The sequence below is a fragment of the Pan paniscus genome, chromosome 21 (assembly GCF_029289425.2).
Source record: "Pan paniscus chromosome 21, NHGRI_mPanPan1-v2.0_pri, whole genome shotgun sequence".
In the NCBI taxonomy this organism is placed as follows: domain Eukaryota; kingdom Metazoa; phylum Chordata; class Mammalia; order Primates; family Hominidae; genus Pan; species Pan paniscus.
Window position 1 is genome coordinate 32865612 of NC_073270.2, and position 27761 is coordinate 32893372.

A 27761-nucleotide genomic window follows, 5' to 3' on the forward strand; every position below is an offset into this window, starting at 1 on the left:
TTCTAATCCCCAATTGTTTTAGTCAATTTATGCTCTTACAACAAAATAACACAGACTAGGCAATTTATGAAAACCGGACGTTTATCTCTCATAGTTCTGGAGACTAGGAAGTCCAAGATCAAGGCGTTGGCAGGTCTGATGTCTGGTAAGGGCTGTTCTCTCCGTTCAAGATGGTGTCTTGATGCTGCATCTTCCAGAGACAAGGAACACTGTGTCCTCACATGGTGGAAGGCCGGAGAGCAAGAGGGATGAACTCCCTCCATGGAGCCCTTTCATGAGGGCTCCTAAACCCATTCCTGAGGTAGGAGTCCTGATGGCCTCATCACTTCCTGTAGGCTCCACCTCAACACTATCAAATTATCAATGCTGAATCTCGGAGGAGGCACAGTGAAACCACAGCACCAATCAAGTATGATCTTTCTGTCCTCAGAAACCCCCTCATATGTTTAGACCTCCCATGCACTTTTATACATTTTGTCTCATGGTTTCTTCCTGTACAAATAAGGTGCTGTAAATGGATAGCTATAGTTTTGGGTTTCATTTCAACAAAACCCCCTTCCTAGGTTTTTGAACCCCAAGCGAAATATGAGGACAGGCCCCACCTTCCATTACAAAAGCTGAAAGGGAGTGCATGATCCTTTTTCCAGTTTCTTGGCCACCCACGTGTGGGCACATATCTAGGCCCAGCCAACTGATGTCTCTTTATTAGAACTCGGAACCCGATGAAATGATGCAAAAGACCTGAAAGAATCAGAGATGATTCTGAGAAATTGAGCAGAGATGCAGGTCCAGGAATGTGGCAGCAAGTGCGTAGGTTCAGCAGAGCCCAGCTACAGGGTGACAAGTGTCAAATGACAACATCCTAGTGGTGGCATCCCAAGATCTCCTTCCGTCGAATGAACTTGGCTGTGCTGAGTTTCCCTCAGTTCTTACCTTGCTTCTTCAGCATCTTCAATGATTTTGTGAACTATTCAATATCCTTTCATTGAATTCCTGTTTTGCTTAAGTTGTCTAGAATTTGTTATTTTTAGTGAAAAATATAAACCAATTATGCCCTCACATTAAAACACACTCCACTTAGGCATCTCCTGTGATCTCACTGGAGAAAAGTGTGGACGTTATTTGTAATTTGACTCAGAATAATAGGATTAGTTTGGTACTAGTAACAACGGAGATAAGTAACTAACTTTTTGTGAAACTTCTTCCTGGGGTGAAACAAAATCTATTGTGGAAACTCTTTCCAATCATCTCTGGAAATTTATTAAGTGACCTAGTATATAATGATAATTTACCATGATATTTGATAATATAGTTTTGTGTGTTCAGAATAATTTCTTTTTTCTTTACCTTTGAAAATAATGCATTGATAGTTAATTTTCTCCTAAATTGTCTGTTTTTATTTCCATAAAAGGTATTTGTTGAATTTCTCCTTACTTTTAATATAACTAGGCATTGTGTGATCAAAGCAAAATAAATATGTTCTTGTTTCTGGAATTACTAAAGCTTTGAAAATGGACTTATCGACCTCAAACCAATGGGACATATTCCTATGTGGCCTTCTCCCCTGTTAGGGTTCCCAGGGTAAGTGGTGATTCCTTTTCTGTCTTTTTAAAGATTTTAGAAATGCAGCTTCTGCTGTGGGCCACTAGGTGGAGTACTTCAGAGCAGGGTTTGTGGGAGTACAAAGCTAACTTCTGCTGCTTTTGCTTGATGCTTCTGCAGCAACCTTGACTACTGTGGATGATAAGTAACCATTTTCTTCCTCTTCTTTCTTTTTTCCCCTCACTCTTTGGAGTGAACTTGAAACATTTAGGAAGTTTGTTCATCAACGTATACCGTGTTTATGAAAATCCGGCTAAGATAATATGGTAGGACTCCTTTGGTTATAAATAATAGAATTCAAACTCAAACTGGTCTAAGCCAAAAAATATATATTAATTTGTGGACTCGTATAATGGAAAAATCCAGGGTATAGCTTCAGAATGGCTGAACGTAGGGACTCAGGACTTGGCTCCTCTCCTCTTCCTTGCTTTTTCCTTCCCCATTGATTTTATTCTCAGACAAGTTTTCCCTTTGTGCTGCAATGTGGCCATCATCACTCCTCCAGTTTACATTTCCTTAGTTCCATAGCCCCAGAATAAAGCAAAAACAGAAACACTTCTAATAGTTTCAATAAGAGACTAGAGATTGACTTTGGGTGTGAGGCTTGGATTTCATGTCCATCTCTACTTTCATCTGTGCCAGGATTAGAAGTCTATTCATTGGCCAGGCCTGTGTCACGAGCTCATACAGGGTTTCCACTGTCCACACAGTGCTTTGCAAGTATTAGAAAATGGCTCCCCTTTCTCCAGTTAGATGCAGCCCTGTATCGGTGCATGTTGCTTGGAGAAGAGCATGCAGGCTGGATTTCAACCCCCCTTTCTCCCTTAGCTGGGTTTCTTCCTTGAGCGAACAACATACTTGTTAGTAGCTGTCCTGTGCTTATTCCTGAAACTGGGGGTGAAATCAGCCCCCACGCGAAAACTGAAGGACAGAAGGTGGCTTCATCTAGGGTATCAGATAATGGCTAATAACAAAGGGAGGGGACAGTGGGTGCTGTGTAGGCAAAAGGAGCAAAAAATAATCCTAACCTGTCTAGACTTCATCTCAGAAGCCATATGCAACCTTCTTCAATGGAAATATTTAACACTTCAGGAGTGCCAGGAAGGCTATAAGGAGCATATCTCTTAAGGACCTAAGTTAGGGCATTCTAGAATGTATGCTTTATGGATTTACCTTATAAATATATAACATTGACTAATACACACAGAAAATATATTGCAGAGTAACATAGATGACAGAACTTGAAATACATGACATTCTACCACAGTCTATCATTATTTTCTAACTTATCAAAAGACTCAGAGGATCTTTTTTTTTTGTATTGATAAATTTCTAACCAGAGCCCTATTTACTCGTGTCTTGAACAACAGAGTATTTGCAAATATATCTGAAGAAGGAAGAGAAAGAAAATGATTCCAAAAAAGCTGATAACATTAAGACAGCTTTTTATAGAAGATGTAAATTTGCAACCACAAATTAAAAACTTATAGGAGATACACAAAATGTGAAGAAAAATAAATGAAACCAAACCACTACAAGAAATAACCAAACTAAGAAAACAGCAAGAGAGGAAAAAAAAAAAAAAAAAAGAACTGCAAAACATATGAAAAACAATTAACAAAATGCAAGTTACTCCTTACCTATCAACAATGACTTTAAATGTGAAAGGATTAAACTATCTAATTAAAAGACATAGAGTGCAACAATGCATAAAAGATACTCATCAGTACATATTTATAAGGGAGTCACTTTAGATATAAAGATACATAGAGGCTCAAAGTGAAGGGATGGGAAAAGATACTCTATGCAAATGGTAACCAAAAAAGAGCAAGGGTATCTATACTTAGATCAGAAAAAATAGACTTGAAATCAAAAACTGTCACTAGAGACTAAGAAGGTCATTATATAATGATAAAAGTTCACTTCAATGGGAAGATTGTAAATATATATCCACCCAACATTAGAACACCTAAATATACAAAGTTAATATCAACAAAGATAAGGGGAGAAATCAGTAACACTAAAATAATAGTAGGCAACTACAGTACCCCAAATTCAATAATGGATAGAACATCTAGGCAGGAATAAAAAAAGAGGAAACAGCTGACTTGAACAACACAGTAGATTAAACACTGACATATACAGAACTTTCCATCCAACAGCAGCAGAATATATATTCTTCTCAAGTGAACACAGAATATTCTCTGAGATAGATCAAATCTTAGGTCACAAGGCATCCTACAAATTTAAGAAGTTTGATATAATGCCAAGTATCTTCTCAGACCACAATGGAATAAAATTAGAATTCAATAACAAAGAAAACAGAAACATTTACAAAAATGCAGAAACTGAACAACACACTCTTGAACAACCATTGGGTAAAAGAAGAAATCAAAAGGGAATTTTAAAAATATCTTGAGACAAACAAAAATGAACATACAACTCAACAAAACTTACAGGATGCAGCAAAAGAAGTGCTAAGAGGGAAATGTTACAGTGATAAATATCTACATTAAAAAATAAGAAAGATCTCACTCGAACAACCTAACTTTACAAATAAACAATTAGAAAAAGAAAAACTAACTAAACCCAAAGTTAGCATAATGAAGTAAATAATAAAGATTAGAATATAAATAAAATAACTATAAAATAAAAATAGAAAAATCAACAAAACTAGAGTTGAATTTTTGGAAATACAAACAAAAATAACAAACCCTTAGCTACACTAAGAAAAAAAGAGAAACTCAAGTAAATATAATCAGAAATGAAAATGGAGACATCATAACAAATGTGCAGGAATACAAATGATTATAAAGGACAATTAAGCAATTATATGCCAATAAATTGGATAACCTAGAAGAAATGGATAAATTCTTAGAAAGATGCAATCTACCAAGGTGGAACAAAAAAGAAATAGAACAGACCAAAAGCAAGCAAAGAGATTTAATCAGTAATCAAAAATTTCCCAACAAAGAAAAGCCCAGGTGCAGACGCTTTCATGGACAACTTCTACCAAACATTCAAAAAGAACTAACACCAAAACTTCTTAAACTCTTCAGAAAAAATAGAAGAGAGAATACTCTCAAACTCAGTTCATGAGGCCGATGTTACCATGATTTAAAAGCTAGATGAAGACAACACAATAAAAAATAATTACAGACCAGTATCCTTAATGAATATAGATGCAAAAATTCTCAATAAAATACAAACTAGCAAACTGAATTCAAAAGCACATTGAAAAGGTCATACACCATGACCAATTGGAATTTATGTATGGGATACAAGGATGTTTCAATGTGTAAAAATTAATAATGTGATATACCACATTAGCAGAATGAAAGACAAAAATAACATTCCAATAGATGCAGAAAACACATTTGACAAAATTTAATATACTTTCATGATAAAACTCTCAACAAAATAAGTATACAAGAAACTTACCTCAACACTATAAAGGCTGTATATGAAAAACCTATATCTAATATTATAATCACTGGGGAAAAACTGAAAGCTTTTTCTTTAATATCTGGAACAAGACAAGGATGTCTACTCTCATCACTCCTATTCAACATAGTACTGGAAGTCCTAGCCAGAGCAATCAGGCAAGAGAAAAAAAAGGCATCAAAATTGAAAGGAAGGATATAGTTACCTCTGTTAACAGAAGACATGATTATTATACATTAAAAACTCTAAAGACTCCACAGAAAATGGTTAGAAATAATACAGTCATTCTTTCATATCTGCTGGGGATTTGTTTCAGGACCCCCTCAGATAACAAAATCTGTGATGATCAACTCCCTCACATAAAATCGTGTACAGTTGGCCCTATGTATCCATGGGTCCACATCTGTGGATTCAAAACACCACAGATGGAAAATATGTACAAGTTAGGTTCATGGTTGATTGAGTTCATGGTTGCAGAACCCATTGATATGAAGGACTGACTATATAATAAATATACTAAAGTTGTAGGATACACAATTGACATACAAAAATCATTGCTATTTCTAAACACTAACAATGAATTGTCTGAAAGGGAAATTTAAAAAACAGTGTCAAATAAACTACTTTGGAACTAACTGACCAAAGAAGTGAAAGACTTAAACACTACAAATTATAAAAGATTGATGACAGAAATTTAAACCAAAGTAAATTGAAAGACAACCCATGGATTGAAAGAGTTAGTACTGTATTATTAAAGTGTCCATATTACTCAAAGCAATCTACACATTTAATGTAATCCATATCAAAATCCCAATGGTACTCTCACAGAAATAGAAAAAAAAGATCCTAAAATTCATATAGAATCACAAAAATCCCTGAGAGGCTGTAGCTATTTTGAGCAAGAACAAAGCTACAGTATCACAGTTCCTGACTTCAAATTAAATTACAAAGCTGTAGAAAGAAAAACACTGTGGTACTGGCATAAAAACAGACACATAAACCAGTGAAACAAAATAGAGAACCTAGGCATAACCCACACATTTGCAACCATTGATCAGGCAGAGGATATGCAGAGGATAGGCAGAGGATATGCTCTTGACCAAATGGTGTTAGGAAAGCTGGATGTCTACATGTAACAGAATGAAATCGGACCCCTAGCTCACGCCTTATGTAAAAATTAACTCAAAATGGATCAAACGTTTAAATGTAATCACTGAAACCACAAAACTCCTGGAAGAAGACAGGAGAAAACATTCTTGACATTGGTCTTGGCAATAATTTGTTTAGATATGATTCCAAAAGCACAGGCAACAAAGGCAAAATAGATAAATGAATTACATCGAACTAAAAAGCTTCTGCACAGCAAAGAAAACAACTAGTGAAATGATAAGGCCACCTATGAAATGGGGAAAATGTTTGTAAACCATATCTCTTATAAGGAGTTCAAAAAATAAGAAGGACACACACACAACAATTCCAAAATTATAAATAACCTAATTTTATTTTAAGGCAAAGAACCTAAATAAATACATCTCCAAAGAAGAAATTCAAATGGCTAACAGGTATAAGAAAATGTGCTCAACATCTCTAAACTTCAGAGTAATGCAAATCAAAACCACAATGAGATGTCATGTCACACCTGTTAAAATGGCTATTATCAAAAAGAGAAGAGATAAGTGTTGGTAAGAATGTGGAGAAAAGGAAACCATTATACACTATTGATGGGAATGCAAATTAGTAAAACACAGAAAACAGTATCGAGGTTCCTCCAAAAAAAATTGAAAATAGCACTGGCCTGGTGTGATGGCTCACACCTGTAATCCCAGGATTTGGGGAAGCCAAGGCAGGAGGCCAGGAGCTCCAGACCAGCCTAGGTAACATAGCAAGACCCCATCTCAGAAAAAAAATTAAAATTAGCCAGACATGTAGTCCCAGCTACTCAGGAGGCTGAGGTAGGAGGATCGCTTGAGCCCAGGAGTTCAAGGCTGCAATGAGCTATGATCTTGCCACTGGACTTTACCCTGGATGACAGAGTGGGACCCGGTTTCAAAAATAAAAAAAAAGAACTACCACATAATCCAACAATTTCACTTCTGGATATATGTCCAGTGAAATTGACATAAGAGTCTTAGGGAGGTGTCTGTCATCCCGTTCATTGCAGCATGACACACAATGACCAAAATATGAAAATAACCTAAATGTCCTTTGGCAGAGGAACAGATGAATGGGTAAAGAAAATGTGACGTGTATACATAAAATGAAATATTATACAACCTTAAAAAAGAAGGAAATCCTTCTATTTGTGAAAACATGGATGGAGCTGGAAGATATTGCGCCAAGCAAAAATGCAAGACACAGAGACAACTACTTCATGATCTCACTTACCTGTGGAATCTACAACAGTCAAATTCTTAAAAACGGAGACTAGGACAGTGGTTGCCGGGGCTCAGGGAGGGGAAATGGGGTGATGTTAATTAAATTGTGCAATGTTCAAGTTATAATAATTTCTGGAGATATAATGCACAACATGGAACTACACTGTATCATATTCTTGTGTTCTGCTAAAGGACTAGATCATAAATTAATTACTGTCAACACACACACAATGGTAAATATGTAGAGATAATATGCTAATTTGCTTGATCATGGTGATCCTTTCAAAAAGTATAGAAATATCAAAACATTAAGTTACCTTAAATTTATACAATTTGTATATGTCATGTTATTATGATAAAGCTGTTAAGAAAGATTTAGTAAATCATGTCTACAACCTGGGAACTTTCTCATGACAGGGAGGGCTGCAGTAGGAAAATGGAATTTTGCAACAAGTATAGGGTGAGGGACATGGGAAATGATTGATCAAGTGTTTAAGAAATGACCTGGGTGGAAGCTACATCAAAGGGTATGAGCTTTAGCGCATCAGTCCGTAAACTTTTTGGTTTCAGGAACACTTAACATTTTTAAGAGTTATTGAGGACCCCAAAGAGCTTTTATTTATTTGGATTATGTCTATCTATATTTATCATATTAAACATTAAAACTGAGAAATTAAGAAAATAATATACTTATATGTTTACGTAAATCACATTTTTACTTAAAATTATCATTTTTAAGCAGTAAAGTTGGTGAGAACAGTGACATTGTTTTATATTTTTAGGTATGTCTTTAATGTCTGGTTTAATAGAAGAAAACTTGGTTCTCCTTTCTGCTTCTATGTTTAATTTCTTGTGACATCCCACGTCAGGTAGCCTCTGGGAAACTCCAATTATACTTGTGAGAGAATTAAAGTGGAAAAGGTAAACAAAACCTGTGTATTTTTATGAAAAGACTTTTGCCCTTGCAGAGCCCCTGGAGGGGACTCAGGGACTTCTCAGGGTTCTCTGGCTCATGTGTTCACAGAGTAGAGGGTAAGTCCGCAAGAGAAAGCAGTGATTGGCTGTGGGAGGTCTTGCTGAGAGGTGGTAGAAAAGAGGTTGGATGTGGAGAAAGTATGGTCCTTGTTTTCATTTCTTTTCCCTTTCCTTTGGCTTCTTGTTGCTGGGATTTCCTCTTTAGATGATCGTATCACAAATTAGAAATAGCATTAATGAACATTCTTGATACTGCCTAATGAAAGTTTTTGTTTTGTCTTCCTGAGTCTTGATACATTTCAAGAAGTCTTCTATCTCATTTATTTTTCCCACCCAAATTTGGAATTTAGGAAGAGTCGATATAGCTATATTTAGATGATTTATCTCCCTGAAGACATTTTGGGATCATTTATAAATCTCTATAAATAATGCTCTGATGTCCCTTTATTTTGTTTAGAGACGGGGTCTTGCCATGTTGTCTGGAGTGGAGTGGCTCGATCGTAGCTCACAATACACAATACAATCAAACTCCTGGGCTCAAAGTGATCCTTCCACTCAGCCTCCACAGTAGCTAGGTCTGCAGGTGTGTGTCAGCACGCCTAGCTTTTGATTACTATTATTATTTTTGTAGAAATGGGGGTTTCATTATGCTGCCCAGGCTGGTTTTCCGACTCTTGGCCTCAAGCGATCCTCCTGCCTTCCGCCATCTGAGGAGCTGAGATTACAGGTGTAAGCCACCATGCTGGTCCTGATGTCATTTAAATACAAACATGATGTTATATTCCTTGTAGAAAGTGCTACATAAATATAATTTTTTTGAAATAGGATCTTGCTGTGTCACCCAGGCTGGAATGCAGTGGTATGATCACACTCACTGCAGCCTTGACCTACTGGGCTTAAGCAATCCTCCCACCTCAGCCTTCCAAGTAGCTGGCTTCTGAGGTATGAGCCACGAAGCCCAGAGAATTTTTCAATTTTTGGTAAAGATCGGCGTGTCACTGTGTTGTCCAGGCTGGTCTTGAACTCTTGGGCTCAAATTACCCTCCACCCAGGTGTCCCAAAGTGCTGGGATTACAGGCCTGAACCACTGCACTGGGTCCTAAAAATTCATTCACTTTCTTTTTTTGTCCACAAGGTGCTGCTGTTTCCCTTCTAATAACATGAGACAGCTCACTTGAGAACATCAAGAACACGACATTCTCTAAAATAAATCACAGTAGTTCCTTTCCCATAACTATTAAGTTTTCAAGTTGTTATCAGGTTTATTTCATAGAAAAAATGTGTAAAATTTTTCATGTAGAAACATAATCTTTTAGCAATGAGTTAGTTAAAAAATTGGCATTGTCAGAATGATTTCCTTTTCCCTATAATTTTATTTATTATAATTATATTTTTAATGATATGAATTGCTTTATAAAAACTCATTACATTATATACCCAATGACTGTGAAATCGTCTGCTTTGAAGCACAGTAAAATCATCAATCAGCATAGTGGGTCTAACACAGTTCCTTCCATTTTAAGAAAGCTATTTACACTCCAATTTGCAAGTTGGACTTTACAAAAATTAAAACATTTATAAAATATACTAACTATGATTGTTTCAAAAAGTAATTTTTTTTATGGTAAGGAAATAAATTGAAGCTTTGTGTTGGAAAATGCAGAAAACAAATCAGCATTCTTTATAAATAGATCTTACTGCTGGTTTAGAAATTACCTTATGTGCTTTATAGATGATGGAAAATGAAATCAGCTGCAGTTAGCAGTGTGCATGCATCGTATTTGCTTTGTCACTTTCAGAAAGGTTATGGAATATTGGCAGGTCAGGATTCTCAAAATGATAAGTTCTAAGAAGAGGCTAAATGAAAAAGAATTTTAAAAGCAAGCCTAGTTGTTTAATATATACATGGACGAGTTATGGGGAAATCCTGGACTGGGAGCTAGCAGATCTATGTTCTGACTTTTACTAAGTCATTGGCTGCTACAGCAGGCCAAGCAGACATAACTGCCAAGGCTGCCTGGGAGTTGGGTTGATTGGCAATTGGCACAGGGAGAGAGGACAATTGCTAGAGTAATGGCCAAATATTCAGGGTTTCATGTTGAGTGAAGCAGGACGTGCATTTGTATCCCAAGGGCAAAACTGACGCTAGAATCTGGGCCTCCTGGTTGAATCTGAGTCCACAGACTGATGAGTAGGATGAAGTAGTCTCAGAAATCCAAGCCAGCCAGAACCCATGAGGTGTGCTCTGCAGATATTGGCTGGTGAGCTGCATTAAGATGTTTCCTTCCATTGAGCAAACATTCTTTGATTGGTTAGGTTAGCATCCCACAAGAGCAGAGACAAATTCTTCAGAATTTGTCCATGAAGCTATAGTCCCAGAGCTTATATTTCAAGGGAAGAGGGAAGAAACAGCATCTCAGGATGGTAGGTGATTACAGCTAAACCGAATTCTGAAAATAAAAGGAACCCTATGTCTTTGTCTGCTCAGGCTGCTGCTACAAACAACTGTAGACTGAGTGGCTTAAACAGCATAAACTTGTTTCTCACAGTTGTGGGAATTCAACGATTAAAATCTGGACCAGCAGAGCCAGTGTCTGGTGAAGGCCCTCTTACTGGTTTGCAGGTGTTCTTGTTGTATCTTCACATGGCTGAGAGAAGAGGGCTCTAGTCTCCTGCTCTTCTTATTAGGATGCTAACCCCATTGTGGGAACTCCATCCTCATCAAAACCAAATTACTTCCCAAAGGTCCTCCTTCTAATGCCATTCTATTGTTAGAGTTTCAACATGTGCATTTGTTGATGCAAACATGCAGTGCACAGCATCTAATCTAATCAAATCAGTTGTCCCTTGAATAAAATTCTAGCTCCTATAACAAGACTTAAAATTATGACTTGGTTGTTGCCAAAACTGTCTATCTGGATTTGCTAGAAATCAAATATACTTGAATATTTCCTCTAAAGATTTTCTCATTCCTACCCTATTGTTTATATTTACAGAATTCTTAAATAATTACATATACAAGGCTTCTATTAGCTCTGACAAGAGCTTCTATTAGCTTTGACTATTGCAAGCAGCTTTATAGCACTGTAGGTAAAAGCATGTGCTTTGAAATCATACAATAAATTTATTAAATGCTAAGCACTTTATATTCACTATTTAATTTTATCATCTTAATCACCTTCATTATTACCTCCATTAAACCCTATTTGTTGGCTACTTATATTATACTGATTTTGCAAATCTAAATTTGAGAGGCTTTCCCTATGTCACATAAGTTAATAAGTGGCATAGCTGGGGTTTGAATTAAAGTCTACCTGATTCCAAGATCTATTTGCCATTGTTCTACAATATGTACTTTTTAGGTCCCTGAGGATGCTAACAGCCTTTCTTTTGAAATCTGCCTTCTTTCTGCATAGCAGCTTTATTAATATGTGATTAGGGCACCATATTTCAGGCAACAAATTCTTTGAAATCTTTCATTTCCATAGTGAGATAAGGATCAGTTCTGTGGCATTGTCAGCCAGAAAACATCATTTGGAGACAATCTTGTACAAGAAGTAGAAGATACAGCTGGGGGCCTGTGGAGGACAGAAAGCTCACAGCTTCTGTCCATACCCCTTTCACTTCCTCCTCAAGGAGATGGACCTCTGTGGTTGGTCAAGCTTAAGGATCTTTTATGGGCCACAGCTAATGGTGAAATCTTCCTAACTCTAGGTGAAGATTAATGGGCAAGTTGGAGAGTTAAGGTAGCTTGTGGCTGCTCCTTTTAGAAGAAAGTCTGATCATTGCTCTCTTATTTGTGGAACCCTTCTGTTCCCCCAAATGCTTGGTAAGACATGCCTGAAGACCAATCCTGTGTCAGTAGACTTCATATCTACTCTCTTCTACCAATCACACAACTACAGACAAATAAGAAAAATAAAACAAAGCTCAGACACACTCCCCTGGCATGGAGGCCACTCTCTGGCTGGCTGCTTTTCTCTACCCTGGCGCCTCCTGGGCATTTGGCTCTTTCTTAGATCAAAGCGAGACATGGGTTTGGGATTAAAGAGAAGTAGGTGAAAGGGGTCTCTGGCCTGTTTTGGCATTAGACCAAGTAAATAACAGAGTTCTGGCTTAAGCTCAGCTCTGTAGAGCTTTCTCTGTGTTTGGGGAAAATCTCCGATGGTAATGAAGTGATATTTTACTGTGCTTCGTTTTCTGTACATATATCTCTTTCTTAGGTATGTTGTGAGGAGATTCGTTCCCTGGACGAATATATTTCTCAAATAATAAGACTTGAAAGTCAAAATGATGCTTCAATCCGTGGACTACAGAATAGATGTTGTGTTGGCAGGCATGAAACCAGCATGTGTTTCCCTGTACATCTCCATTAGAACTCTTTAGTCACCAAGTATATTGTCAAAAAGCTGAAGTATTTGAAGTGAATCTTTTTTTCTGAGCTGTAGGTCTCAACAGTGGGATTAAAATACTCAGTAACCCATGCAGTAAACAGCTCTGATATCATCCAAGTGTTGTTGTTCCCTTTATAGAGCAGGGGTAGTGTAGATTTAGCATAATTCTTAAGAGGTGCCCTAGGATTTATGGAATAGCAAATGAGCATTGGCTTGTAACAAGAAGTCAGCCTGTCCTTTAAATCTTTTTCTTTTTCTTGATATAAGGTCTCACTCCATTACCCAGGCTGCATTGCAGTGGCATGATCTTGGCCCACTCCATACTTGACCTCCTTGGCCCCACAATCCTCCCACCTCAACCTCCTGAGTAGCTGGGACTAGTAGCATGCACCACCATACATGGCTTATTTTTATTTATTTATTTATTTATTTTAGAGACAGGGTTTCACCATGTTGCCCAGGCTGGTCTGAAGCTCCTAAGCTCAAGCCATTCCTCCACTTCAGCCTCACAGAATGCTGGGATTGCTGGCGTGATCCACCCTGTCTGGCCTCTAAATTCGTGTTATGGAGACTCATTTTCATGGTTAAAATGTCCTGAATTGACTGTGGCCTGTTGGGAGGCGGGATGGAGGAAACTACTTATGGAAAATGAAGAAGAAAGGGAAGCACACCAGAAGCAAGAAAGTGTCATCAATTTTTACATCATGGACTCCATGATAAAAAGAAAGTACAGGTGGCTTGTTATCAAGGCTGACCATTGGACTGTGGACTGCACCTACAGCTACCAGGTTCTTCTGGATAGTCCCAGTTTTAAATTTTTGACCTGATATTCATGAACACAGTGCTACTGGTCAGACCTTTGTCCAGGTTTAAGCTTCAGAACATAATGTCTTCATGCAGTGGGAGGCCAGGTTAGGGTTATGATTCTGCCCTGGGGCATCAGCCCCTTCTGACCTGGAGGTAAACTTGGCATCTACTACTTACCTCTACACTTGAACAGCCAAGGATGGGCTGAGCACAGAGGCTCACATCTGTAACTCCAGCACTTTGGGAGGCCAAGGCAGGAGGATTGCTTAAGGCCAGCAGTTCAAGACCAGCCTGGGCAATATAGTGAAACCTCGTCTCTGTAAAAACAAACAAAACCGAGGATGGTGGGTGACAGGGAGCAGTTCAACATGGGAAACTGAGAGCTGGAAGGACCCTTAGACCAGCCCCCCATTAACAGATGAGACTCCACCCTGAGATTATAGCCTAAGGTAATGCATTGAGCTTTTCTAGAGATTTGAAAATAATCAATCCTAAAACCCCCAAGCATACTGCTAATGTTTGCTATTGAATAATGTTTTCTAGTCTGGGTGTGGTGGCTCCTGCCTGTAATCCCAACACTTTGGAAGGTTGAGGCAAGTGGATCACCTGAGGTCAGGAGTTTGAGACCAGCCTGGCCAACATGGTGAATCCCCGTCTCTACAAAAATACTAAACATTAGCAGGCCAACGTGGTGTGCGCTGGTAATCCCAGCTGCTTGGGAGGCTGAGGCAGGAGAATCCTTTGAACCTGAGAGGTAGAGGTTGCAGTGAGCCAAGATCACACCATCGCACTCCAGTCTGGGCTATAAGAGTCAAATTCCATCTCAAAAATAATAATGATAATAATAATGTTTTCTACAAGCAAGGAGTTACTTTGTACTGTGAACTGGTGTGAAGGGATCCGCCATGTGTAAGCTTTTGGATTGATGACAGTTATTTCTAGATCACAGAGGTGGGAATGCTTGTTGATCATCTTCTGTGTTCTTTGTTATATTGATTGATTTTTTAAAATTAGCATTTTTATAACAATAAAGTCATAAAAATAAGTAACTAAAATAAAGTAATCTAAAAAGCCCGAGCGTGGTGGTTCATGCCCAAAATCCCAGCAGTTTGGGAGGCCGAGGTGGGTGGATCCCCTGAGGTCAGGAGTTCAAGACCAGCCTAGCCAACATGGTGAAACCCCATCTCTACTGAAAATACAAAAATTAGCCAGGTGTGGTGGCAGGCACCTGTAATCCCAGCTACTCGGGAAGTTGAGGCAGGAGAATCGCTTGAACCCAGGAGAAGGTGCTTGCAGTGAGCTGAGATTTTTCCATTGCACTTCAGTCTGGGTGACAAGAGCTAAACTCCATCTCAAAACAAAACAAAACAAAAATCTAAATGTAATTGAGTTGAATATTTAAACTTTTAATTGACATTTCAAATTAGATTCTAATTCCACTTAAAAGATCATCTCATAGAAGCACATGTACTCAATTATATTAACTCTGTGGTTTCATTTAAGCAATTTGTTTTGTGAAGGGGCACAAAGCCAACCAGATTTTAACAGTGTATAAATATGTATTTATTAATTTAATTACAATGACAATACTCTCAACTCCCCATTTGAATATAGGAGAGCATCTGATCTGTGTTCTGGGACAGCATGCACTATAGGTGTGTGGAAATACCGATGCCCTCAGCTGTGTGGCAGGCTCAGTGGGACCTGGAGTGCAGGAGCCCCTGGGCCATTCACCTCTGGCCACAAAAGTCATTGTCCATTTACCCCCAACTGCTATAGAAATACTATTTTCAGTGGTTGTTATGATGCAAAAGAAAAGAAGAAGGGAGATTTATTAAACTTTTACATGTAAGATATGTTAGTAAAGAAAGTCTACTTTCTTCTGGCTTAACTAAAAATCTATACTAGTATTTATGCCTTTTGGAAATTAGAGATGTCAATTTAAATATTATGAAGCAAAGCAACTGAGTATTAGGTAAGACAGCCAAATACAACTGCAGAATTGTAGAGGTTTTGTGTTACATGTATAAGAATATTTCATAGCAATAATCTTTTAAGACTCTGAAGACACTCCACAGTGAAGCAGAAATTAGAACAGAATTAATAATACTGTGTATGCTCTCAGTTCACCAATTTATCAGAACTAGCTTTATGATTCAGGAGGGTGTCTGCTCTTTTGCAATTGAAAGAAAAGAAAGAATATTTTATTTTTTGACTCTTTAGATTTTCTTCACTAACAGTATTTCCAAGGCTAAGTAAGGGGGTTGCAAGTAACGCTAAGAGAAAAAAGCAGTCTTGAGCAGCTTTTTAAAAATGGTCTTAAAATATGGAAAATGAAGCCAGGTGTGGTGGCTCACTCTTGTGATCCCAGCACTTTGGGAGCCTGAGGTGGGAGGATTGCTTGAGGCCAAAAGTTTGAGACCAGCCTGGGCAGCATAGCAAGATCCCCATCATTGCAAAAAACAACTTTTTAAAAAAATTAGCTGGATATGGTGGTGCATGCCTTAGAGTCCCAGTTACTTGGGAGGCTGAGGTAGGAGGAGTTCTTGAGCCCAGGAGTTCAAGTCTGAAGTGAGCTATGATTGCACCACTGTCCTCAAGCCTGGGCAACAAAGTGAGACCTCTGCCTGTCTCTCTCTCTCTCTCTCTCTCTCTCTCTATATATATATATATATATATACACATATAAGTATATAATATATATAATTTCCATATTTATATATATGTGTGTATATATATATATATATATATATATATATATATATGGAAAAGGGAAGGGGCCAAGAATATCAAAGACATTGAAGAAAAGGAAAGATTTGTCCTGCCAAATATCAGGACTTTTTTAAAGCTACAGCAATTAAGACAGTGTGGTCCTCACTGATACACTGACTAATGAAACAGAATAGAGAGTTCCCAAGCAAATCTCCACAAATTTAATCTTCGATATGTGATGTAGGTGACATGGCAGATCAGCAAGGAAAGAAAGGACTTTTCAATAAATAGAATAGAAAAATAATGGTTATTGATATAAGAAACAAAATGAAATTATATTCCTACTTCACTCTATATACAAACATTAAATTCCAGATGGACAAAAGACTTACATGTCAGAAACAAAACTTTAAAACTTTTAGTAGAAAATGTAAGTGAATGAGACACAAAAAGCCATTTAACCATTAAAAAAGATTAGACATTTTGACTATCACAAAATTAAGAACTTTTTACATCAAAAAGTGGAAAGATAGGCTGGGCACAGTGTCTCAAGCCTGTAATCCCAACAGTACATCACCTGAGATCAGGAGTTTGAGACCAGGCTGGCCAACATTGTGAAACCCCATCTCTACTAAAAATACAAGAAATTAGCCAGGTATTAGTGGCAGACACCTGTAATCCCAGCTACTTGGGAAGCTAAGGCACGAGAATTGTCTGAACCCGAGAGGTGGAGGTTGCAGTGAGCCACTGCACTCCAGCCTGAATGACAGAGTGAGACTCTGTCTCAAAAACAAAAAATAGAAATTAAAAAATAAAAGTAAAAAAGTGAAAAGATAAACTATAAATTAGAGAAGATATTTGCAGTAACTGAAACCTACAAAAGATTAATATCATATCAACTAAGTATAAGGAGCTCCTATGAATTAATTTTAAAAATAGCAACCCAACAGAAAATTGGGAAAATACATTAATAGGGATTTCACAAAAGAGAAAGCCTGCAAAACATAAAAATTTTCTCAACCTCATTAGTAATCAGGGAAATGCACAAGATACTTCAGATCTATTCTCTCCACAAATATTAAGAAGTTTGACAATACGAAATGTATTAGTCCATATTCACACTGCTGATAAAGACATACCTGAGACAAGGAAGAAAAAGAGGCTTAATTGGTTTAAGGGTTCCACATGGCTGAGGAGGCCTCAGAGTTATGGCGGCGGATGAACAGCACTTCTTACATGGCAGTGGCAAGAGAATATGAGAAGGAGGCAAAAGAAGCAAAAGATGAAACCACTGATAAACCCATCAGATCTTGTGAGATTTATTCACTATCACAAGAATAGCATGGGAAAGACCGGCCCTAAAGATTCAACTACCTCCCCCTGGTTCCCTCCCCGAACACATGGGAATCCTGAGCAATACAATTCAAGTTGAGATGTGGGTAGGGACATAGTCAAACCATATTATTCTGCTCCTGGCCCCTCCAAATCTCATTTCCTCAGACTTCAAAACCGATCATGCCTTCCCAACAGTCCCCCAAAGTCTTAAATCATTTCAGTATTAACCCAAATGTCCACTTTCCAGTCTCATCTGAGACAAGGCAAGTCTCTTCTGCCTATGACCCTGTAAAATCCAAATCAAGCTAGTTACTTCCTAGATACAATGGGGGTACAGGTAATTGTAAATACAGCCATTCCAAATGGGAGAAATTTGCCAAAACAAAGGGGTTACAGGCCCCATGCAAGTCCAAAATCCAGCAAGGTAGTCAAATTTTAAAGCTCCAAAATGATCTCCTTTGACTCCATGTTTCACATCAAGGTCATGCTGATGCAAGACGTGGGCTCCCACAGCCTTGGGTAGTTCTGCCGCTGTGGCTTTGCAGGGTATAGCCCACCTCCTGGCTGTTTTCATGGGCTAATATTGAGTGTCCACAGCTTTTCCAGGCTCATGGTGCAAGCTGTCAGTGAATCTACCATTCTGGGGTCTGGAGGAGAGTGGCCCTCTCCTCACAGCTCCACCAGGAAGTGCCCCAGTAGGGACTCTGTATAGGGGCTCTGACCCCACATTTCTCTTCTGCACAGCCCTAGCAGAGGTTCTCCATCAGAGCACCACCCCTGCAGCAAACTTCTGCTTGGACATCCAGGTGTTTTCAAACATCCTCTGAAATCTAGGTGGAGGTTTCCAAACCTCAATTCTTGACTTCTATGCATGTGCAGGCTGAACACAACATGGAAGCTGCCAAGGCTTGGTGCTTGCACTCTCAAGGCCATGGCCTGGGTTCTATGTTGTCCCCTTTCAGCCATGGCTGGAGGGGCTGAAACACAGAGATACAAAGCCCTAGTCTACACACAGACAGTGAACCTGGCCCAGCCCAGAAATCCATTTTATCCTCCTAGGCCCCGGCTTGTGATAGGAGGGGCTTCTGTGATGACCTATGACATGTCCTGTAGACATTTTCCCCATTGTTTTTGGGATTAACATTCAGCTTCTTGTTACTTATGCAAATTTCTACAGACAGCTTGAATTTATCCTCAGAAAATGGGATTTTCTTCTCTATCACATTGTCAGGCTGCAAATTTTCCAAAACTGTATGCTCTGCTTCCTTTATAAAACCGAAGGCCTTTAACATCACCCAAGTCACCTCTTGAATGCTTTACTGATTAGAAATTTCTTCCAGCAGATACCCTAAATTATCACTCTCAAGTTCAAAGTTCCACAAATCTCTAGGACAGGGGCAAAATGCTGCCATTCTCTTTGCTAAAACATAACGAGAGTTACCTTTGCTCCAGTTCACAACAAGTTCCTCATCTCCATCTGAGACCACCTCGGCCTGGACCTTATTGTTCAAAACACTATCAGCACTTTTGTCAAAGTCATTCAGCAAGTCTCTAGGAGGTTCCAAATTTTCCCACATTTTCCAGTGTTCTTCTGAGCCCTCCAAACTGTTCCAATCTCTGCCTGTTACCAAGTTTCAAAGTCACTTGCACATTTTTGGGTATCTTTTCAGGAGCACCCCACTCCACTGGTATCAATTTACTGTATTAGTCTGTTTTCACACTGCTGATAAAGACATACCCAAGTCTGAGAAGAAAAAGAGGTGTAAAGAAAAAGAACTGTAATTGGATTTACAGTCCCACATGGTGGGGGAGGCCTCAGAGTCATGGCAGGAGGTAAAAGGCACTTCTTACATGGCAGCAGCAAGAGAAAATGAGGAGGAAGCCAAAGCAGAAACTCCTGATAAACCCATCAGATCTCATGAGACTTATTCACTATCATGAGAATAGTACAGGAAAGACTGGCCTCCGTGGTTCAATTACCTCACCCTGGGTCCCTCCCATAACGTGGGAATTCTGGGAGATAGAATTCAAGCTGGGATTTGGGTGTGGACACAGCCAAACCATATCACCATATATGGAGAGACTGGATCAACAAGATCATCTCAAACTAATACAGGAGGTGAGAGTTTAAATTAGAACAACCACTTTGGAAAGCAATTTGGATTATCTTATAAATTTGAGCATTCTCATATGTTATGGCAAAGTAATTCCTCTGCCATAGGCCCTGGAGAAACTCTTGCCCATATGTACCAGAAGTATTAAAAAAAATGCTCATGTAATGCCATTCATAATAGCAAAAATCTGGAAATAAGCCAAATGTTCATTAATAGGAGAATGGGTAAATTAATAGGAGAATGGGTAAATAAATTATACCCTTAAAAACTAAATAATATGTCATTTAGGGTAATCATATGTATGCAATAAAACAATGTTTTGTTTTTTTTTTAAAGGAAGAGAATCCTAAACATAAATTCAGGGAATTAGTTACCCTCGGGCTGAAGGGGGAAAATCAGGAAAAAGGACAGAGGAGGAGCAGATGTTAGGGTCAGAACCCTAGTTCTTTGGTTGTGTTGTAAGTTCACAAGTGATTACCATATTGTTCAAATACATTTACACAGAGGCTCAGGCACAGACAAGGATGAAATAGGAGCCAAGGTGTGCTATGAGCCAAGGATTATGATTAATCCAATTTTGAGCACTTTAAGCCATTTGAAAAACAGAAAAGCAAAACAACAAAATAATTTTTAAGAAATTGAATATAGGGTGCTATGCTCTGAATGTGTCCCACTAAAATTAATCACCAATGTCATAGGATTAGGAAGTAGGGCTTTTAGGTAGTGATTCAGTCATGAAGGGAGAGTCTTCATAAATGGGTGTAGGATCCTTACACAACTGGAAGGAGTGGGCTTCCCCTGTTTTGCCCTTCCGCCTTCTGCCATGTGAGGACACAGTGCATCTCCTCCTGAAGACACAGTGCACAAGGTGCCATCTTGGATGCAGAGGCCCTCACCAGACACCAATCCTGCTGGCACCTTGATCTTGGACTTCTAGCCTATGGAACTGTGAGAAATACATTTCTGTTCTTCAGAAATTACCCAGCCTAGTGTATTTTCTTATATAGTAGCACAAACTCATTAAGGCACAATGCCTCTTGTCATTTTCTTCTACAGTTTTCTTTGTTGCCTCTTTAGCACTGGGTCATTTTATATTTGATCCTTCATAATACCTCTTACTTTCGGTTTTTCACATTTCTGTTCCAAGTGTATTCTTAGATACATATTTTCCACTATTAGTTGGCCTCAGGGGTTGCCAGGGAGTGTGTGTTTCTGTGCCACCACTGTAGGACTGTGTGTGTGTGTGTGTGTGTGTGTGTGTGTGTGTGTGTCCCATTCTCTCTTCTCTCTCTGTCTCTCACCCTCTGTGTGTTTCTTTCCCTCTCTCTGTCGGTCTGTGTGTGTGCGTGTTTGTGTGTGTATGCCCGTGTGTCTGTGTATCTTTGGACGAATGTGCTCTGTTCGCCAAAATGCGAACTTTTGCATATCGGCCAGTCTTTGTTGAGCCTCTTTCTGCGTCTCTGCCTGGGTCCCCTGGCCGGTTGTCCATCATTTTCACGGCGGTTCCACTTTGGGTTTGTGAAGTCCTCGATCATGTGAGGAGACGCGTCAGTCCCGGAGCAATTGAAGTCTCATCCCCATCCTGAGCGGCCTCTTTTCTAGGATCAAGAGGACCACACTCCAGCCCAGGACAAAACCCCACAGCAGCTCATTGTCCGGCAGGAGAGGAGCAGAACCACCTCCAAGAAGATGGTTGTACCCTTGCACGGCTCTTCTCTGAGCAATGAAGCCACACCACGATACAATTCTGAGGAGGAAGCCGGGAATGGGAGACGGCAACAATCCCTGTCCCTGGAATGCTGGCCTCTCTGGACAAGTCACGTGTTTCACACCCCTCCCCTTATGCCCGTGGCAGTGGCAAGGTCCTGTAACCTGCCTGGGCTCTGGCCTCTGCTCTGTCCTCCCTCTTGCTCTGTCTCCCCTGTTTCTGAGGGGCCTAGTTGCCTCTTGGTCTGGCTGAATAACTTCTACGAAGATCGCTTCCCAGTCCATCAGGGAGACACTTTCTGGAGATCCGTGACATGACTCTTTCTCTCTCCAAACCTGTTTCTGCTGGATTGGGCAGGTCTGATAAGCCTGGAACACTTGGCTTCCATGCGTGTCTCAGACAGGGAAGCTTCTTTGGTCTCCTGGCTTCACCTCATGGGTGGGTGGATTGCCTAGAATAAGCGCTAGGTGATCATGACTGGCCTTGTCTTCTAGGACAGGTGGTGTCCCATTTCCTCTGCACGTCCTGTCTCACAAATGAGGGATATCCTCTCCTCTGCTCATAGGTGGACTGATTCCTTGAATCTTTTGGCTGTAATGAATGTCAGGAAACCAAAGGAACTGGGCTGGGCCTGTGGATGTGTTTGGGGCTGGGTGCAGGGAAGGTTGCGTCAGGGCTACCTGGGCGGTGGAGGCTTCGGGGTGGGGTGAATGTTGCAGAAACCTGTGTGCTCCTCTGGCAGGCATTTCAAAATGTGGCTTGGACTGAGGCACAGGCCCCATCCAGGTTCCCAGGTCTTCTTTGAGTTCCCTTGGCACTCAGGGAAAGGCCACTTGTTTCCCGTTTCCACTGGGCACATGCCTGGACACCGTTGTTGGTTTTGCCATCACCCCATATGCCTCCGGTGACGCACATTCACACCATCTGCTGTGGGATACGCCAGTGCCATGCGTGATCGCATTGTCTCCACCTCAGCTTCGCACCGTCCCTGTTTGCACCTGTCCTGGAAAGCGGTGTCCGCTTGCAGGAGCCCCAGGGCTTTTAAAAGCGGGGCACACCACTGCTCTTTCAACGGAGGAGGGAGGCAGAGGGCTCACGGATCAATGAACTTTCAGCTGACACCACGCTTTGAGGGCCATGGGATCATTCTGTGCTGCAGCGAGGACCTGCCTGCCTCACCAGATGTGCTGAGCCCATCCTTTCTAACCCAGAGGGGTCCAAACTAGGATCTGAAGAGGAGTCCTGAGAACCCAGCAGGTGCCCTGAAGATCCCCCTCCATCGGTGGAAGTCGGCTCAAGGAGGTCCTGAAGACTGGACTCCTGGGGGTTTGGCCCGGGGACAGGATACTCAAGGACTCCTCTCCCACCCCGCCCCAAACTGGACCTCAGCCCCCACGCCACAGTCCCCACTTTCTCCCCAGAGCTGAGGGACAGACAGAGAATTGCGACTAGAAATTTGATCGATTGCTACGAGGGACCACGTGGCCAGGGGCTGGCCAATGACCAGGCCGCCCAGGATGAGTAATAATGGAAGCAATTTGTAACTTTCAGTAACTCTCTAGGCCTGGGTACCGGAGGGAGGGAGGCGGGCAAAGGAGGGGAGATGGGCACCCCCAGTCTTTCCATCCTCCTCATTCGTCTAGGGGCACCCGAATCCCCTATTCCTTATTTCCCGTATCAATCAGGCACTGGCAGCGTCCTTTGCCCACTCCTGTTGGCCGCCGCGGCTCCAAAGCGAGGTAAGCTGGTCCTCTACCCCTCAAACTCTTCACAACCCTCACCCCGTTTACTAGCACCTGCAAACCACAGCCTCCCTTCCTGTCCCATTAGTGAATTTAAATCGGATTTTGTTTTTCCTCTTAGTTGAAAGAAAAAAACTTTTTGTATTCTTTTGTGTAACCTATCTCGGATTTGGAGAAAATTTTAATTCAAATTAATACACTTATATTGGGGGGGTGAGTGGTACTTTCCTCCTTTTCAATAAATTTCTATACTTGCTACTTTATGGAGAGTTTGCTTTTCTTTGGGGATGAGTTACACCTCATGTTTTCACATGTGTTACTTCTTTAATGATAAGTGCAACTCCTTTCTCCATTCCATCCTCCAATTTTGCTATTTATAAATATCACCTAATGGATTTAGAGTTTATTCATTTTTCTCCTCCCTCACTAGTTTTTCAGCTGTTACAGAATCACCACAGTTTATTTTTCTCTGTATGTGGATGAGGTTTTGTGTTGATTCCTCTTTTTGTTTTGTAAATGAATTTATTGTTTGGGAAACTCTTGGGGTGGTGTGTGTAAAAAAGGTCTTTTGATTAATTCCAACCTCTCCTCTTCTGAAGAACAATTTGCTTGAAATGTTTTGTGTATTTTCCTCATTTTTATTATGTTTAAATTTGAGGTATTTTACCTTCTTTAAAACCTGACCTCTTTTTAAAATTTAACCTTTTGCATGTTAAACCATTTTTAAGGTTTTTATTTTATAAACTGCAATGGTTAGTAGATTTACTTGCCTTTCCCTGACCTCCTTTACGCTCCTGCCTCCTCCATCTCAAAACTCCCATCCCCAGCTTCCACAATTCTCAGCTTCCAACGGACTCATCCTCCCCTCTCCTCCCAGCCAAGGAGGGATGCCTGGGAAGTAGACAGTGTCCTTCTTGGGTCAGAACCTATGCTCTGGTTCTAGTTCAGGACAACTCCAGTCTCACCTCCAAGCTGGCAAAACGAGTGAGAGCAGAATTTCTGTTCAACTTTTTCATTTGGGACCAAGTTCTTTCCACTTGGCTGTATTCTGGAGAACTCTGACACATGAAATTGAATTTTAAATTCTCATTTTTTCCCTAAATTCTACGAAAAGTGCAGGCAGATTGTTTTTCTTCCTTAAATGTAAGCTGTTAGCTTAGGGGTCAGCCCTTTGGGTCTTTTACCTCCTGGGGGAGACTTCTCAGAGAGACACACAGTGTTGATTCTTCCTTTTAGTTTTTGTTAAGGTAGAAGGGGCAGGGATTGAGGAAGCCCATGTTGATCTCTGGCTCTAGCTCTGAACAAAGAAGGGTAGAGAGCTGGCCTGGGGACTTGTCCCTTTTGTCAGTAAGGTTTGGCTTAGGAGAGAGTTTGAAGTAAATCCCAGCTCTGAGGAAATTCTTCTTTTTAGCATTACTGTGAAAATAAACTCTTAAAATGGTGTGACATGGCTTCAAACTATTCAGATTCCTTGAAGTAACAAAAACAAACTTACAAGAGTAATTTGTGTTTCCCAAAGATCTGCCTCCAGTGACTGTCCATTTCTCTCAGGGAAACAGAACCCAACTGGGCAGAAGCAAAACTGCCACCCCTCCGCTTTCAGTTCCCCAGTCACATTGACATTCTGGGCACATTTGGCCCAGCCCCCGTCCCTGCTTCTCCCAAGTATGAATCTAAGTTACTATTAATAAGGGGCCGCTCCAAGTTAATTGGCATTAAAAGAATTCATTTCAATTTGTTAATATTAAATGAATGCTCTGCACTTTAGCTCCCTTCTTCACCCTGGATTCCCAGATGAGTGATGGGAAGAGGGGGCAGGGAAGTAGAATGAGGATTTTATTTCTGGCTCTCCAGCTTAGCCACTGTGGTGCCTCCCCTGGGGGTGTGCGATTAGGCACAGTGGGGGACTGCTTGGGGAAAGTCTGATGGTCTTTTTTGGTGAAATTCATCTGTTTCAGCAGGAGTTGTGTGGGAGGGTGTGGGGGGAGCAGAGGGAGAGAGACAGAATGGTTTGGGGGACCTTGTGGGGAGCAGAGGGACTAGGGAGAAAGTGGGAAGGGAAAGGGATGGAGGTCAACAGGAGTTTTGGAGAACAAGGGTTGTAGGCTGTGGGGGGTAAAGCAGATTTGTGAAGAACTGGTGATAGGAACTAAACAACCCACCTAGAAGGGGAGGGGCTTCGAGCAGGGGTGGGGAGGTGGGATTTGAGGCAAAACAGCTAGGAGTTCTGAAACTATTAATATCTAGCTGTGTGACTCAGGGCAAGTTGCTTAACTTTTCTCTCTGCCTTAGTTTCTTGACCTCTAAAACAGGGATACTAATAATAGAACTTATCTCAGGGGGTTATTTGGAATTAGAAGAAATACATGCCATGTGTTTTCCACAGTGCTTGGCACATAGAAACTGCCAGTAAATGTTAGCTCTTTTTATGGCAGAGTGGTTAACAGGATGGAATCTGGAGCTAGACGGCCTGGTTTTGAATCGCGGTCATGCCTTATGTGAGTTGTATGACCTAGGCAAGTTACTTAACCCCTTGTGCTTTAGTTTTCTTGTCTGTAAAACGGGGTTAATAGTACCTAGGTCAAAGGCTGCTGTCGGGATTAAATGAGTTATATGTACGAAGAGCCTGGAACAATGTCCATCCCATAGGAAACACTGTGTAAGCATTAGTTGTCATTAATATTGTTGCTCTTCTGATCTAGGAAGGTTGAAAATAGAGGCACAGGTGAGCTACTACTTACAGGCTAAGATTGGAATCAGATCAACTCTTTCACTCCTGTCCCTGAAGCTAGTCCTGCAACTGGGGCTGCATGTGAGGGCTTGGGGAGAGAGCCTATAACCCTGGAAGCTGGGATATCCAAGTCTTTCCTCTGCTCTAGCTCTTGGGTTGGTGGTCCCTCCAAGACCCATAGACTCGAAGTCACTTCTTTTTCCCTGGGCAGAGTTGTGTTGGATCTGGTAATGGGAGAATTACTTTCTTGGTCTAATAACTCCCTTTAGTAGAGAGGTAGTCCTGGGAGTGTGAGTTGGGGGAGGTTGGGTAGAGCAGACGAGATTAAATATCCTTTGTGTACCAGCCCACACACACTTGACCTCACCAGAGGGTTGGGAAGACAGAGATTCAAAGAGATTAAGCGATCTGACAAAGTTCTAAAGCTAGAACTTGGCAGAGTTGGCTTCTGAACTCTGATCTGATTGATGACAAACTTAAAGCCCTTCCATTGATGCATGCTTTTTGAAGGGAGGGATGGGACACGTGTAAACTTGGGCCAGGACCATGGGGTAGATGGAAGATGGGTGAAGATAGAGTATTGGAGTGGGAATTGGCCAAGCAGGAATTTTTCAATCATGGAAGATTTCCTGAGAAAAGAGATTCCAGATCAGGGTTCAGATGGTAGGGGAATGAGGATAGGAAGTAAAGAAGAGGGAGGGAGCCATGCATTGACAAGGAAGGAGAAGAAAAAAGAATTTATGCAAAGGCTGGGTCAGAGTAATGGACATGAATTTGATTTGCCTTCCGTTTGCCTTACCATTTATTGAAGGCATACTATGTACTAGGTACATACATGATCACATTTGATGTTCACAACAGCCCTGACAAGTGGGTTTCTTATCCCTATTTCCAAAAGAGTTCATTGAAGTTCTGAGAGCTTAATCCCCACTTTAGGTTACACAGTAGTAGCTGGATTTCCTGGCATCAGAACCCTCACCTAGGCTGCCTCTGAGCATGGCTTCTGTGTCCCAGTCTCAATTTCCATGACTGTTTCAGGTCCTCCTGTTCCCCCACATTTGTAGTCACTCTTGGTGACTGGGAACAAAGGGCTAGAGTGTGAGCTGAAACTGAGACAGGGAGTGGCAGGCAGGCAGTGGGGACAGAAACTTTTCTCACATCCACCCATGTGAAGAAGATGGACAGAAGGGTGGTCTTTCTGGACGGAGGCTTCCAAGCCACTTTCCGGAAACAGCTGATCTTGGGATGAATGGCAGGGACCTGATTGGGTAGGGGATGGGTGGTCACATTGTTTTCTGGGCTGTAGACTTTATTTCCCTTCCTTTGGGAAGAGAAGAGGAAGAGGACAGCTCAGGTGTGGGTTTGAGCCCTGGATTAAGACTGCCCATTGTCCACTAAAATCTCTTCCTTCCTTGCTGCCCGAGGGTGGAGAGACACCCAGCTGGACACTCCATTTCCCAGCTGTCTTGTTGCCAGGTGTAGACACAGGGGAATGTGAGGCGAGCATGTCCTCAAAGCCTGACGGCATTGGGTAAATTCTCCTTTGTGTTCTGTCTTTCATGAGCTGGGCAGATGTGCCTGAGACAGGTTTGACCAGGCAACTGAAAAGATATCCCTAAGAGAAGACAAAGCAAAGGTATGAAAGGAACACACGTCCCTGACTGACTAGGAGGAACAGAGCTGCCTGCTGTCTGGAACCGCTTCCTCCCAGACTAAGTGAGAAATAAACTTCTGTTTTCTATATGCTACTGTGTTTTGGGGCCTTTGTGTTATAGCAGTTTTGCTGTCATCCTTTCTAATTCACCTTCTCACACCAGATATT

General features: G+C 40.8%; 1 long non-coding RNA gene across 1 annotated transcript; it reads left to right on the plus strand.

Annotated features, from left to right (window-relative positions):
- The first annotated feature begins 1449 nt into the window (after positions 1-1449).
- On the plus strand, positions 1450-27685 carry LOC130541073 (uncharacterized). The gene is made up of 3 exons (XR_010111055.1): positions 1450-1581; positions 8204-8342; positions 27504-27685. It is a non-coding gene; the product is annotated as an uncharacterized LOC130541073 (long non-coding RNA).
- The last annotated feature ends 76 nt before the right edge of the window (positions 27686-27761 follow it).